The sequence below is a fragment of the Erpetoichthys calabaricus genome, chromosome 7, assembly GCF_900747795.2.
Source record: "Erpetoichthys calabaricus chromosome 7, fErpCal1.3, whole genome shotgun sequence".
In the NCBI taxonomy this organism is placed as follows: domain Eukaryota; kingdom Metazoa; phylum Chordata; class Cladistia; order Polypteriformes; family Polypteridae; genus Erpetoichthys; species Erpetoichthys calabaricus.
Window position 1 is genome coordinate 92,257,226 of NC_041400.2, and position 15,786 is coordinate 92,273,011.

The 15,786-nt window shown below is 42.2% G+C and overlaps 1 protein-coding gene across 1 annotated transcript in view; it reads right to left on the reverse strand.

The window, feature by feature from the left end:
• LOC114654558 (B-cell scaffold protein with ankyrin repeats-like) overlaps positions 1-15,786 on the reverse strand; it is a 315,631-nt gene that overhangs the window by 273,263 nt on the left and 26,582 nt on the right. The window lies entirely within an intron of this gene.

The window sequence follows — 15,786 nt, forward strand, 5'->3', positions numbered from 1 at the left end:
TAAGTATGCGAAGCACCGTGAAGCATGTCGTTTCAGGAAGCAGCTGCACAAAAGATAGCAACGTGAAGATAATCTTTCAGCATTTTTAGACGAGCGTCCGTATCGTCTAGGTGTGCGAACAGCCCCCCTGCTCAATCCCCATACATCAGGATCAGAGAAAGTCAGCGCAATAGAGAGAGAAGAGTAAGCAAAGAGTAAGCAATCTAGCTTCTCAGCCATCTGCCAATAGCGTCCCTTGTATGAAATCAACTGGGCAAACCAACTGAGGAAGCATGTACCAGAAATTAAAAGACCCATTGTCTGCAGAAATCCGCGAACCAGCAAAAAATCCGCGTTATATATTTAAATATGCTTACATATAAAATCCGCGATGGAGTGAAGCCGCGAAAGGCGAAGCGCGATATAGCGAGGGATCACTGTACATAATTATAATTTCAAAAAGTCCAGTGGTTTGTTTTCATAAGTTTAAAAAATATTTTCAGCATTTAGTTTCTGCCATAAAAAGCTAATTTGACACAACTGAATAAAAGTAGTGGTTTGCGTGTCCCAATGATCCTAGGAGCTCTGTTGTCCGGGGCTTTATGCCCCTGGTAGGGTCACCCAAGGCAAACTGGTCCTAGGTGAGGGATGAGACAAAGAGCGGTTTAAACCTTCTATGATGAAAGAAAACTTTGGACGGCGTTTTCCCTTGCCAGGACGCGGGTCACCGGGGCCCCCCTCTGGAGCCAGGCCTGGAGGTGGGGCTCGATGGCGAGCACCTGGTGGCTGGGCCTGCACCCATGGGGCTTGGCCGGGCACAGCCCAAAGAGGCAACGTGGGTCCCCCTTCCCATGGGCTCACCACCTATGAGAGGGGCCAAGGAGGTCGGGTGCAGTGTGAGTTGGGTGGTGGCCGAAGACGGGGACATTGGCGGTCCGATCCTCGGCTACAGAAGCTGGCTCTTGGGACGTGGAATGTCACCTCTCGGAAGGGTAAGGAGCCTGAGCTAGTGCACGAGGTTGAGAGGTTCCGGCTAGATATAGTTGGACTCACCTCGACGCACAGCTTGGACTCTGGAACCAATCTCCTTGAGAGGGGCTGGACTCTCTACCACTCTGGAGTTGCCCCTGGTGAGAGGCGCCGAGCAGGTGTGGGTATACTTATTGCCCCCCGACTTGGAGCCTGTTCATTGGGGTTTACCCCGGTAGACGAGAGGGTAGCCTCCCTCCGCCTTTGGGTGGGGGGACGGGTCCTAACTGTTGTTTGTGCGTATGCACCGAACAGCAGTTCGGAGTACCCACCCTTTTTGGAGTCCCTGGAGGGGGTGCTAGAGGGCATACCTTCTGGGGACTCCCTCGTTCTGCTGGGATACTTCAATGCTCACGTGGGCAATGACAGTGAGACCTGGAAGGGCGTGATTGGGAGGAATGGCCCCCCCGATCTGAACCCGAACGGTGTTTTGTTATTGGACTTCTGTGCTCGTCACGGATTGTCCATAACGAACACCATGTTCAAGCATAGGGGGTGTTCATATGTGCACTTGGCACCAGGACACCCTAGGCCTCAGTTCGATGATCGACTTTGTGGTTGTGTCATCGGACTTGCGGCCACATGTCTTGGACACTCGGGTGAAGAGAGGGGCGGAGCTGTCAACTGATCACCACCTGGTGGTGAGTTGGCTTCGATGGTGGGGGAGGATGCCGGTCAGACCTGGTAGGCCCAAATGTGTTGTGAGGGTCTGCTGGGAACGTCTGGCAGAGCCCCCTGTCAGAAGTAGCTTCAACTCCTACCTCCGGCAGAACTTCGACCACGTCCCGAGGGAGGTGGGGGACATTGAGTCCAAATGGGCCATGCTGAAGAAGGAGTCCTACAGGACCCTTTTGTCCTGTGGGACTCTGGAGGCAGCTGATTGGTACCGGCAGGCCAAGCGGAATGCGGCTTTGGTGGTTGCTGAGGCAAAAACTCGGGTGTGGGAGGAGTTTGGGGAGGCCATGGAGAACGACTTTCGGATGGCTTCGAGGAGATTCTGGTCCACCGTCCGGCGTCTCAGGAGGGGGAAGCAGTGCAGTGTCAACACTGTATATGGTGGTGATGGTGTGCTGCTGACCTCGACTCGGGACGTTGTGGGTCGGTGGGGGGAGTACTTCGAAGACCTCCTCAATCCCACTAACATGCCTTCCAATGTGGAAGCAGAGCCTGGGGACTCAGAGGTGGGCTCCACCATCTCTGGGACTGAGGTCACCGAGGTGGTCAAAAAACTCCTTGGTGGCAGGGCCCCGGGGGTGGATGAGATACGCCTGGAGTTCCTCAAGGCTCTGGATGTTGTAGGACTGTCTTGGTTGACACACCTCTGCAACATCGCATGGACATCAGGGACAGTGCCTCTGGATTGGCAGACAGGGGTGGTGGTCCCCCTCTTTAAGAAAGGGGACCGAAGGGTGTGTTCCAACTACAGAGGGATCACACTCCTCAGCCTCCCTGGAAAAGTCTATTCGGGGATCCTGGAGAGGAGAGTCCGTCGGATAGTCGAGCCTCGGATTCAGGAGGAACAGTGTGGTTTTTGTCCTGGTCGCGGAACAGTGGACCAGCTCTACACCCTTAGCAGGGTCCTAGAGGGTGCATGGGAGTTTGCCCAACCAGTCTACATGTGTTTTGTGGACTTGGAAAAGGCATTCGACCGTGTCCCTCGGGGAATCCTGTGGGGGGGTACTCTGAGAGTATGAGGTACCGGACACCCTGATAAGGGCTGTTCGGTCCCTGTACGACCGGTGCTAGAGCTTGGTCCGCATTGCCGGCAGTAAGTCGAACCCATTTCCAATGAGAGTTGGACTCCGCCAGGGCTGCCCTTTGTCACCGATTCTGTTCATAACTTTTATGGACAGAATTTCTAGGCGCAGCCAGGACGTTGAGGGGGTCCGGTTTGGTGGACTCAGGATTGGGTCACTGATTTTTGCAGATGATGTTGTCCTGTTTGCTTCATCAGGCCGTGATCTTCAGCTCTCTCTGGATCGGTTCGCAGCCGAGTGTGAAGCGGGTGGGAATCAGCACCTCCAAATCCGAGACCATGGTCCTCAGCCGGAAAAGGGTGGAGTGCCCTCTTAGGGTTGGTAGCGAGATCCTGCCCCAAATGGAGGAGTTCAAGTATCTCGGGGTCTTGTTCACGAGTGAGGGAAGAATGGAGTGTGAGATCGACAGGCGGATCGGTGCGGCATCCGCAGTAATGCGGGCTCTGCATCGGTCTGTCATGGTGAAAAAGGAGCTGAGCCGCAAGGCGAAGCTCTCAATTTACCAGTCGATCTATGTTCCTACCCTCACCTATGGTCATGAGCTATGGGTAGTGACCGAAAGAACGAGATCACGAATACAAGCGGCTGAAATGAGTTTCCTCCGCAGGGTGTCTGGGCTTTCCCTTAAAGATAGGCTGAGAAGCTCAGTCATCCGGGAGGGGCTCAGAGTAGAGCCTCTGCTCCTCCACATCGAATGGAGTCAGATGAGGTGGCTCGGGCATCTGATCAGGATGCCTCCTGGACGCCTCCCTGGAGAGGTGTTCCGGGCACGTCTAACCGGGAGGAGGCCCCGGGGAAGAACCAGGACACGCTGGAGGGACTATGTCTCTCGGCTGGCCTGGGAACACCTTGGGATTCTCCCGGAAGAGCTAGAAGAAGTGGCCGGGGAGAGGGAAGTCTGGGCATCTCTGCTCAAGCTGCTGCCCCCACGACCCGACCTCGGATAAGCGGAAGAGAATGGATGGATGGATGGATGGATGGATGGATGGATGGATGGATGGATGGATGAATAAAAGTAATTTACATACTTGGTTAACACCTTTATCCTATGTGACTTACAATATTTATGATACAATAGGTTACATTTCTTTGGATATTCCAATTGGAGCACAAGCAGGTCAAATGATTTATGAGTCACACAGGTGCAGTAGTGGGCCCCCAACCTCAAGGTCTACAGTCCAAAGCCTTAACCACTACACCACATCACCTGCCTTTAACAGTAAAACATTGGTTCCTGTGTGTCTGTAGCTTGTACTGGTAATCGAGAACTTAAGTCTGAGAATCACTGAACAAAAGCATAAGTCTAGATCTTTCCTCTAATTACCTGACTTCAGTTTTAATTTTAATGTGTGTTTTATTGGAGAACTACACTAAAATACTGCAGTGGTTGCTTAACAGGCATCCTGACATAGTGCGGTGCTCTCTCAAAACCACACTAAGAATCATAATCATCTTTCTTCTTTGCTGAAAAGGCACATTTCTTAGCACATTGTTGAAATGTACCAAACAAAATAAGTTGCAAAAATGAGGAGGAGGCTAGATATTACTGTGATATGGTTGAATGCAGTATTCCAGTATGAATGTTAAGATTTGCTGCAAGTAGAAAAGTTTTTGCTAATTTCTTTTTTCCAGATACTAACATACAAATGAGAAATTTTATCTTGCCACATCTCATTTCTGTGAGACAAATGATCATCACTTGATGTCAGATGCATTAAAACATTTCTTAAAATAAATACATTCTTAAACCTGTAAGGTCTGTTCAAATGTACAGTAATTAAAGGACTGCAGGCACAATGCTGATTTTGTCAGAATAAAATACCTTATTCTCATGGCCTTGAGTGTTGCATGAATACACTCGTTAATAAATGAATCAGCTAAGTACTGAACACCATAGTGTCACAGCTCTTCCGATGCAGTATACTAAAAACTGAAATCCTTTTGGATACCCAACTAAACTCATTAGTTTATAGGAAGAGTAAGGCATTAACATTAGATGAGCATTTCCCCAGAATAAAAAGTTTTAAATGTTGCCTCTTGCTTTTAGTCTCTAAATAATGAATCAGATATTGCTTGAACAGTGTGCAAACTGTAATAGCTAATAGCTTTTAAGGTTGACCTTCTAGTTTAATGTGACCTTTTGAGAGCAGCACAGTATATACATAACAAGGTCTGTTTTGATACACAGTATCCTTTCCAGTTTTCAACCAAAAAAGGTAAAAGTCCATAAACTGAGTAGAATGGTGCTAGGTAAGTTACTTACGAGTACTCTTTATTTTATATAGCATTTTGCATATATATATATTATCACACACGTGCAATTGGGAGACAGCTGAAAGGCCTTAAGAATAGTACTATCATGCCAGATCAGGGGGTGGTGGCGAGCTGCACTAACTCTCTTTCTCAGTCTTGCTAGGTCCCTGCACCAGTGATGACGTCACTTCCGGCACTGGTGCCATGGATGACATCTCTTCCAGCCTCAAAGACATCACTTCCGGTTCTGGCGCCAGTGATGACAGCACATCCGGTCTAGAAGACGTCACTTCTGGTTCTGGTCCTGATGAAGTCACTTCCTGTCTTGAGCTCTAAAGCCGCCATCTTTTCATTTTACAATCAGTTCTGTTTTGGACTCTAACCTGTGAACAACACTTCCAATTCAACCCATTTGCAGCTAAGGCACAATATACGGGTGGCTGCCATTACGTCCAAGGAGCTCTCTCTAGACCTCTGTAATCAATGCAATAATAAGGGCAATAATAATAATAAGGCTGCGGTGGGTTGGCACCCTGCCCGGGATTGGTTCCTGCCTTGTGCCCTGTGTTGGCTGGGATTGGCTCCAGCAGACCCCCGTGACCCTGTGTTCGGATTCAGCGGGTTGGAAAATGAATGGATGGATAATAATAAGGGCAATGATATAAAGCTTTGAGTGCTCCCAGGAGTACAGTGGCCTCAATATTTGTGAAATGTAAGAAGTTTGGAACCACCAGTGTATTTCCTAGTGTTGGCTATCCAGCCAAACTGAGTAACCGGGCAAGAAGGAGGTGACCAAGAACTCAGTGGTCACTCTAACAAAGCCTCAAAAGTCCTCTCCTGATATGAGAGAACCTGTCAGAAGGATGACTATCTCAGTAGTGCTCCATTAATCAGGTGTTTATGGTAGAGTAATCAGATAAAAGCTACCTGTACTCTTGAGTAAAAGGCATATGACAGCCTGCTTGGACTCTGAGAACACGAGGAAAAGGATTATCTGGTCTGATCAGACAAAAATGAAACTCTCTGGGCTGCGCTCTAAGCACTATATCTGGTAAAGACCAAGCACTGCTCATTGCCTGCCTAATACCATTTCTGTGATGAAGCATGGTGGTGTTTCTCAGTGGCAGGGATAGGGACACTGGTAATAGCTAAGGGAACGTTGAATGCAGCCAATTACAGAGAGGTCTTTAAAAAAGACCTGATCAAAATGCACACAATTTCAGACTGGGGTGACTGTTTTAGCAACAATAATTAAAAGCATACAGCCAAGACTATGCTGGAGTGGATTCGGGACAAGTCACTGTCTGTGTGTGGGCCAGCCAAAATGAGATTTGCACTTTATAGAACATCTGTGGAGAGACCTGAAGATGGCTATTTACTGAGTCTGCCCATCCATTCTAACAGAGCTTGAGAAAACCTGTCAGGGACAAAGGGATAAACTGCCAAAATCCAGGTGTGTAAAGCTGTTGAGACTTACCTAAGAAGACTCAAAGCTGTAACTGCATACAAAGGGGCTTCTAAAAAGTACTGAATTAAGACTGGGTGTGGGGTGGGAGCGGGCCCTAGACAGGATGCCAGTTCATCAGAAAAATTGTTTCTCCTAACACAACCACTAGTGGATTCACTTATTGCACACTATAAAGTCCTGGCTTAAGAAGGAATAAACATAAATATTCTGAGTTCATATAAGAAACAATAATCTGAAATATGTTTAATGACAACACACATGCACAGTAATACATATCACCACACCATTATTATAATGATTGTTGATATGACAAACGTATTACACCTCAAGGGCAGCTAGTGAGAATGAAGTTGCTTTTGTTATCAGTGAGCAGTGACATTCCATTAATGCACAAGTCTGTGATGCCAAAAGGAGAATGAAAAATGTTGTCACTCAGTGGCCTTGGTCAACCCATGATTTACTTATTTTGAGGCAAACTAGCTTTGACAGATGTATTGGTACTGCACATGGTGGCTGTCATATTGACCTGTACTAATCATTGTGAAAGCAATCTTGCTAGCTATTACATGTGCCAGGTGATAGAGGATACTTGCTCAGACACTGATGCTTTACACCTTTTCCTGACCCCCAGAGCACAGAGGAGCAGCACAATAATGCTGTGCATGATGTTGCACCCTCACTAGCGGACAGCTGCCAGGTACTCTTGAACGCATCAAATGAGAGGCTGCTCTATCAGGCAGTGAAGTTCTGCAGCATTGTGATTGCATATTTATGAGGTTGATTAACATGATCCCTATATGGATGTTTCAGGGCAATGATCGAGGCACATTTACAAACACACATTTACAAAGTGTTTGTGATTTATAAAGGGTAAATTGTGTAGAAATGAGCTTATGCCAGGTTTTATAAATCTGATTATTTTTTAGTGTAAGCATTTTTCTGTTTTTTTACATGCAAATATTTTCAAGCTCAAATGAACAAAAAGTGTTTTAAATGAAACCCTGGAGTTTTCCACTGTCAAAACACTCTGATGTCATTAAACTGTGCAAAAAGGAATTAAACACCATTCTCGGCCACTGAGAATCCAAAAATAACCATGACACCTGTCATAATGTTCTTGTTTTTAAAAAATGTTTAGTCAAATTGATGCTTTTTTTATAGGCATCTGTTATTGGATTGCTCACAGCTCATTCTTTTCTCCTTGGCTATTAAATTAAGCCTTGCAAAGGACCCAATATGTTTGCTTCTTGCTTTGCGTCCAGTGCAGCTAGAATAATAATAACACAGGTGTTTTTACTTCAGTACGATACATACGAGGTGAGACACAAAAATAGCCAGACTGGGCTTGGGACTTTCCTGGAAAACCATCTGGAAGTAAGCCAGACATGAATCATAGAACTATATCCCCTCCTACACACCCTCTCAATCCGCCAGCTGGCTAGGGATATCCTGTGAATAGCCCTGTCAGTATTTGCACAACAATCGCTACATGAGTTGCCACGATAATGTAGGGTGAAAAAATCTAATAGCGAATCAACATCAAATTTCAACACCCAGAGTGACTTTGTTTTGCTCCCGAAATTAAAATTAAGACAAAGGAAGAAGATTTGATACCATGGAAGAAATTCAGGAAATCATTAATACTAAATATGCCAAAATATAATTGAAAATAAGGTGTTTTATTAAAAAAGTAATAATGGCAATGAAGAAAAAAACATTCACAGGGGCAATGTATGAAAGTAATAGACAAAATAAAAAGCCTAGATCTGTCTGCCACAAGGATTTCTTCCTGTCTCTTAACAAAACATAACCAATCCTCTTTACTATCGCCTTTCACCCTCCTATTCAACACCTCTGGCCTCCTTCTTCCTGCTAGCCAAAACCTCATTGTTCTCACCATGTGATTCTAAGGTCCCTAACCTTATGGTCAACAGGCGCACTTAAGCACCCACCTTCTGGGCCTGAATCTAATTTATTCCTTCACCCAGGGCACCATAACACAGAATTCCTCTGCTATTTTCAAATAGGCTGAATCTTGCTATATATTTTGAGGGTTGAGTAGTCCATCCATTATCCAACCTGCTATATCCTAACTACAGGGTCACAGGGGTCTGCTGGAGCCAATCCCAGCCAACACAGAGCGCAAGGCAGGAAACAAACCCTGGGCAGGGCGCCAGCCCACTGCAGGGGTTGAGTAGTGAACTTTGTTATCATTGCTCGATTATCATTTAAAGCCATAGTTTAAATCAGTGTTATGGCATAAACTAGGTTATACGCAGTGTTTCTCAAACTCGGTCCTGGGGACCCCCTGTGGCTGCAGGTTTTTGTTCCAACCAGATTCCTAATCAGTGACAACAACTGATAACACTGAGTTCATTTAATTAGCTGGTATTTTTTTTTAAGACATTAAGAAAAGCATAGCAACATGATTTTTACATTTATAAGACGTTTATAAAATTTCTGCTTTTGCTATAGATTTAAATGCTTAACTTTCTTTTGTTGATTTCATTATACTTTGCTCTTTCTCTGTGCAGTTTTCCCCCCTTCATTGTATCTTAATAATGACAATTTAAAACGAGCAGATCAGACACGCTGGCAAACAACACACTGAATAATCAAAGGCTGCAACTACTTTAGTATCAGACGCACTAATTAGTAAATAATGGATTAATTAAACAATTAGAACACCTTGAAAAGTAGAATGAAAATCAAGATGAAAATACTGTTAAAAAGAAAAAAAATACATTATTCCTATATAACTGCTTGGTACATTTTAATATATATTTTTTTTTTAGCAAACTTAGTTTTCTAATTAATATATTGTTCCCTAAACACAGAACTTGGGAATATCAGTTCACTTAATTAGCCCAAGAGTTCAATTAAAAACAGAAGCTGGTTGGAACAAAAGCCTGCAGCGACAAGGGGTCCCCAGGACCGACTTTGAGAACCCCTGTTATACAGGCTTAAATTTTTATGCATATTTTACTAATTATCTCATTCTCCTTGAGTGAATATGGATTTTTGCATTATCCATATCTTTCTTTCAAGTACTTGTTAAATTAATGTTCCATATATTTTACAAAAATAAACATTTAGATGTTTTTTAATTTCTATTTGCTGTATGTACACTCTGAAAATGATATGTGATGGAACCCTTCTGCAACTACTTTGGGATAATATAAACAGAAAAACAAATACTACTGTAAAAATTGTTTAATAAATTCCTTCTAGCAGTAAATCTGCAATGAAAATGATTTTCAAAATACTTTTAAAGTATTTTAATTATCCAAGAAAAGTAAAACAACATACATGTCAAAACTGATTTAAAGCACTGAAGATATAAGTTAGTGAAATGCAAAACTATATTTATCTACAAACAGCAAAAATCAACACCCCTAAAATAATGCTTTGCTTATTCCCATGGATAACTATTAGGAAATGTAAATATTTACAATCCATGCCTTTCTTGTCATCAAAAATGTTAAAAGGGGTGTCTTTTTTGAACACTGTTTAAAATGAGCTATTCATGAAACATCACGGCCAAATAGAGTAACACTAAAATGCTAATGACACAAAACCAGTAACCGCAATGAAAACTCAGGGTGGGCTTCATTACACACATTGAGAATAACAGTCTGGTCAGCATCACCAGAACAGCAGTGTAAACTGTTTCTAATTCCTTAGGCTACAGGAGCCAGTCATTTTGTTCTGGCCTGCCAACAAGTATCAGCAGTGCTAGCGCCTGCTCTCGCCTCCCTTCTAAGGCCTTGGTGAGCCAAGTCCCTTTTCTGCTTGCAGTCCCCTTTCTGGACAGGCCTCCCTGAAAACTATAGACTGCACATTTTTGTACATTTCTTATATTTACATTTTGTATATTTTATTGAACTTCTATGGATTTCGATACTTTACTGATTGGTACACTGCATGGTTACATTCTTGTATGATTATTTGAATTATTATTGTGTAAATGTAATTTTACTGTACAGATCTGTTGCACATTATGTGAACATTCTCAATATATAATAAACAGTTCAGATAATGAGACCTTCTAATTCATGCTATCTGAACAGTATGTAAGTTTAAAAACTCCCACCCACCTTGTATCTTCTAATTACCATACATACAAAATTTGCATTTGAGTGGTAAATCGATTTTCTTTTAAAATCCAGAATGGTAGAAAGTGTACTCCTATTAAACAGCATCAAAGTGTAATGTTCCTTTAAGGTTAAATAACTGCCTGGATACACTTGTATTATTTGAATGGTTCTGGAATATACTTTGCATCTATTTAGCAGTGAGCTTGCAACAGTTGTCTACTGTCTAGGTCTATGCTCTATGTTGTCAGACAGTGCTCAAATAATAATTTCTCTCTTGCTTAAACATGTAATATAGTAGAGGTACAATTTCTAGAATATGTCTGTAGTGGACCCATTTTATAAATGTACACATTCATTGACAACTGTAGATTTCTTATATTCCTGCTGCCGAATTTCTGTATTTCCTCCATATGAAAATGGTTTGGCTCTTCTATCCTTGTATTTTTGTCAGTATCACTACTAGTGTTTCTTTTTTGTATGCACTTTCTTATATCTCATTAACTCTAGTTGTGGTTTCTATTTTGCACTTGGCAGCTCATTACCAGTTGCATTGTGGACTTAAAATTGTGTTCTCTCACTTTTATAGTACTTGTGGTAGAGAGCCAGTGCCCTTACCCAGCTGGGACACTTTCTTAATGGAAGGACCAGGGGAAAAAGCATGCTCAGGGCATTATCTCCCCTGATCACCAGATGGCAATTCTCCCATGGGTTGCTACAGGACCCTAGACTCTCATGGGGCACGCTGGGACTTGCAGTTTGGTGACTCAGCCCTTTTGGGTTCGGGGGGTGCTGCCAGGGGGTGCTGAAGGGACTGCAGAGCCCTGCTTCATCGGGCTTCCACCTTACTTGTAATTGCTCCAGACCAATCGTACGAGACACCGGAAGTACACCTGTGCATCACATTAAAGGTGCCATCTGCCACTGCTCTAGAAGCCAGAGTCGGATGGGAACAGATGAAGCTTGCTGGAAGAAGGATGCAGCCAAGACAGACAGAGAAAGAAGAAGAGAAAGAATTGCTGACTGCCGCTTAACTATTTGTGCTTATACTGTATTGTGCAGGTGAGAAACACTTGTGAGAAGAATTTCCCACAAAAATATAAAAGCTGTGTTGCTGGACTTGTGTCTGTCTGTCTGTATTGGGTTTTGGGAGCTGGAGCGGTCCCTGCAGGACACATACTCTAATAGGGAAGGCTACAGTTCTGCCTCCTCAATTCTGGTTTTTTCATTTAGTTAGTTTGCAATCTACTCATATCTCTCAGAGATCATTTTACAGTGATCCCTCGCTATATCGCGCTTCGCCTTTCGTGGCTTCACTCCATCGCGGATTTTATATGTAAGCATATTTAAATATATATCACAGATTTTTTGCTGGTTCGCGGATTTCTGCGGACAATGGGTCTTTTAATTTCTGGTACATGCTTCCTCAGTTGGTTTGCCCAGTTGATTTCATACAAGGGACGCTATTGGCAGATGGCTGAGAAGCTAGATTGCTTACTCTTTGCTTACTCTTCTCTCTCTATTGCGCTGACTTTCTCTGATCCTGACGTATGGGGATTGTGCAGGGGGGCTGTTCGCACACCTAGACGATACGGACGCTCGTCTAAAAATCCTGAAAGATTATCTTCACGTTGCTATCTTTTGTGCAGCTGCTTCCTGAAACGACATGCTTCACGGTGCTTCGCATACTTAAAAGCTCGAAGGGCACATATTGATTTTTGATTGAAAAACAAACTCTGTCTCTCTCTATCTCTCTCTCTCTCTCTCTCCCTGCTCCTGACGGAGGGGGTGTGAGCTGCCGCTTTCAACGGCTTTGTGCCGCGGTGCTTCGCATACTTAAAAGCCAAACAGCCCTATTGATTTGTTTGCTTTTCTCTATCTATGTGACATTCTGTGCTCCTGACGCGCACTCCTTTGAAGAGGAAGATATGTTTGCATTCTTTTAATTGTGAGATGGAACTGTCATCTCTGTCTTGTCATGGAGCACAGTTTAAACTTTTGAAAAAGAGACAAATGTTTGTTTTGCAGTGTTTGAATAACGTTCCTGTCTCTCTACAACCTCCTGTGTTTCTGCGCAAATCTGTGACCCAAGCATGACAATATAAAAATAACCATATAAACATATGGTTTCTACTTCGCGGATTTTCTTATTTCGCGGGTGGCTCTGGAACGCAACCCCCGCGATGGAGGAGTGATTACTGTATTCAAAAATATACAGAGTTGTTATAGGGGTACATGACATCTCGGTCAGATTTTTTTCAGTTTGAGGGGATACTCTAAACCAGTGGTTCTCAACCTTTATTCCTCCAAGGTCCCTCTGTAAACCACATGAAATTGTGAGAACCACCCTACATGATATTTCCCCTCTTGTACTTTTGCTACACTCTTGATAAAGGTGCTTGTTTTTGAACTTACATTTATTAACAAATTTATATTTGCTGCTAGTGCTATTACAGTACCAGTATTTTTTAAACATTGAACAAACATAGGAATCACAGTCTGTGTGTTTTAATTAAATAAGTTATTTTTACTAGTGCCTGAATTTCTTAATCATAACATAGTGAAAGTCAAGCAAAATGACACCTTTTATTGGCTAACTAAAAAGATTACAATATGCAAGCTTTTGAGGCAACTCAGGCCCCTTCTTCAAATAAAAGGTGTCATTTTGCTTGACTTTTCACTACATTCATAATGGCTAACATGGTACAACACCCTAGTACTACTTAATAAATTGCCATTTTGTATGGATAAATAATAACCAGAAATTGTGAAAATATATCACATTATATTTGCACTGCAGATATTTTGATAACAATAAAAAGCTGCTCACTACCCAACAAGGCATTACTTTTTACATTATGTATAAAGCTTTAATATATTTCTGAAAATAAAAAATAAAGGTGATTTCTATAATGTAGAATTAATTGTTGAATTAATTTTTTTCATAATTTCAGAAGCTACTTTGTTATGTTCTGGATTCAGCACTAGAGAATTTCCATCAGTCACATTCAACACAAGTGGAAATGCTTTCTATGTGCTGTCGATCCCCATACAACAATCAAGTCAGTGGATAAGGCGGAAGGAGACTTGAGCAGTCATGTAATTCAGAGAACAGCAGCCAGCCCTGAGACCTGAGCAACTTTAAAATGTGAATAAAGTGTCACATGTCGACCAGCACCTCCACCATGAGACACATTATGGCAGTGTGGCATGTCTCCTTTTTTATGCTTTTTCTGATTGAGTCATTGTGACCTGCTGGTTTCTATCCTAACTATACAGTAATAGTTTCAATGAGCTGTACTGCATGGATTAACGTTAGACATGAATAGTTCATTGTTCAGTTCCTTTTATGATTGGCTTATACTCTCTTCTTTTTGAAATTGTAAAATAAACCATTTTCTACACAGTACCTTCTTCCCAAACCAAGTACATAGTCGCTACAATACATTACATACAACATGCAGTGACTGTCGGTTGTCTTAAAGACCCTGTTCAAGTTTTGTTTCATATATAGATTGTATTCAAGTATTATTTATCTGGATTACATTTATACCTGTCATTAAAATGCATTTTCAGTATCTACCTGCTATAAAAACCTCACTGTTCTAGCCATGTGAGACACCCTAGCTACTGAAATACATCCATAACATTCTTGTACCTTGCTCCTCTAATATTGGTCTCCTGCTTAGTGTCTGGCCAGAGTTCACACCTGTTCACCCTCCACTTCTAAACTCACCATGGTTTCTGCACCTCCGCACAGTGCAATGATGACCAAGCCACTGGATTTCACACTGTTTCAATCCAGCTGACATGCTCACTACCTTACTTTTTATTTCACCTGATCACAATGCCATCCCCTCTTTTCCTCTCGGTGTTATTGGCATATTGCCCTGAATAAGTGGTGCTCTCTCTCATTCTTGCCAGATCCAATTGGCACATAGCTGCCATACTGCAGCATGGCTGAGATGCTACATTTTTTCGGATATTGATGAAGCAGTCCGCTTTAAAAAGATACGTTTGACACCCATTCTATAACTTGATATTAGTGATTTATTTTTATTTTAATTTTATAATTATTTTTATTCATCTTATGACCCCAGTTAAAGTTTTCTGCAGCTCCCAGGTTGAGAATCTTTGCTCTCAACCACTTTCAATTTGAAATGTCTGCTATAGTTCTGCATGCCTATTATGTTGTTATACTATGCTCTTGACATTCGTAGGCATACTAAAGGAAGTGCTTTTAGCCAAACAAGATAGCATATATTGTAGTTCTTTAACAGTTTCACCCTGATAAGACAATAGGAGTAGCCTTAATTTCTTGCTGAGGTAAATACAATTATCTTTCTCAACACCATCATCACTAAACAGACAACACACCTCAGCTTCACCTAACACAGACTATCAGATCTCAAATTCACATATGCTAGAAACCGCTTGACACTGCTTAACAATAAATGGATGAAACAGAAAGACTGAAAGAAATATTTAGAAAACATCAGAAAGACATGTGTAACTACAATGTGAGAACTCAGTTCTTTAAAAAATGCTACAAATCTCTTTTAACTGTTTTTTATAATAAGGAATGGTTCTTTAAACAGTCTCCTTTCTATTTGAGGAACTGGTTGGAGATCTTGTGGGAGAGCACATTTGAGCAGACAGGCCATTCTAAAACATGTAACTAAAATCTACTTCATGCTGTTTAACCCTGAGGAAATGTGGCTATGGAGGGTGTTGACTGTTTTGTGCTAAAAAAAAAGTTTAACATGTTACAGTGTTGCATTTACCCTTCCTGAAGTTTTAATATACCATGCCAATTGATGTTGTTAAAACAAAAAAAGAATACATTTTGCTATCTTTGACGTTATTTTAAACCTGATATAAAATGAGCGAGATAAATTAAAGACATTAGGAATTAGTGTTTCAGTCACATCTGAACCCATTCTTAATCACACTTGGTTGTAATGGTGTCTTTCATATTTTGAAAAACTGTACCATGTTAGGCATCCCAGGTGTATTTACTTGGAATTTTTCTTTTGTGCAGAGGTTGGATGACATATTTAACAGCAAGTTTACTGTCTTGCAATATTTCAGCTTCCTCATTTTGACTCCATTTCCTTCACAACAGTAATTCCTGCTGGATCTGTCTTGATCTCATTCAAAGAGAGATGTCCAAAGCAACTAACTCTTGGCACTCCTTTCATGGTTA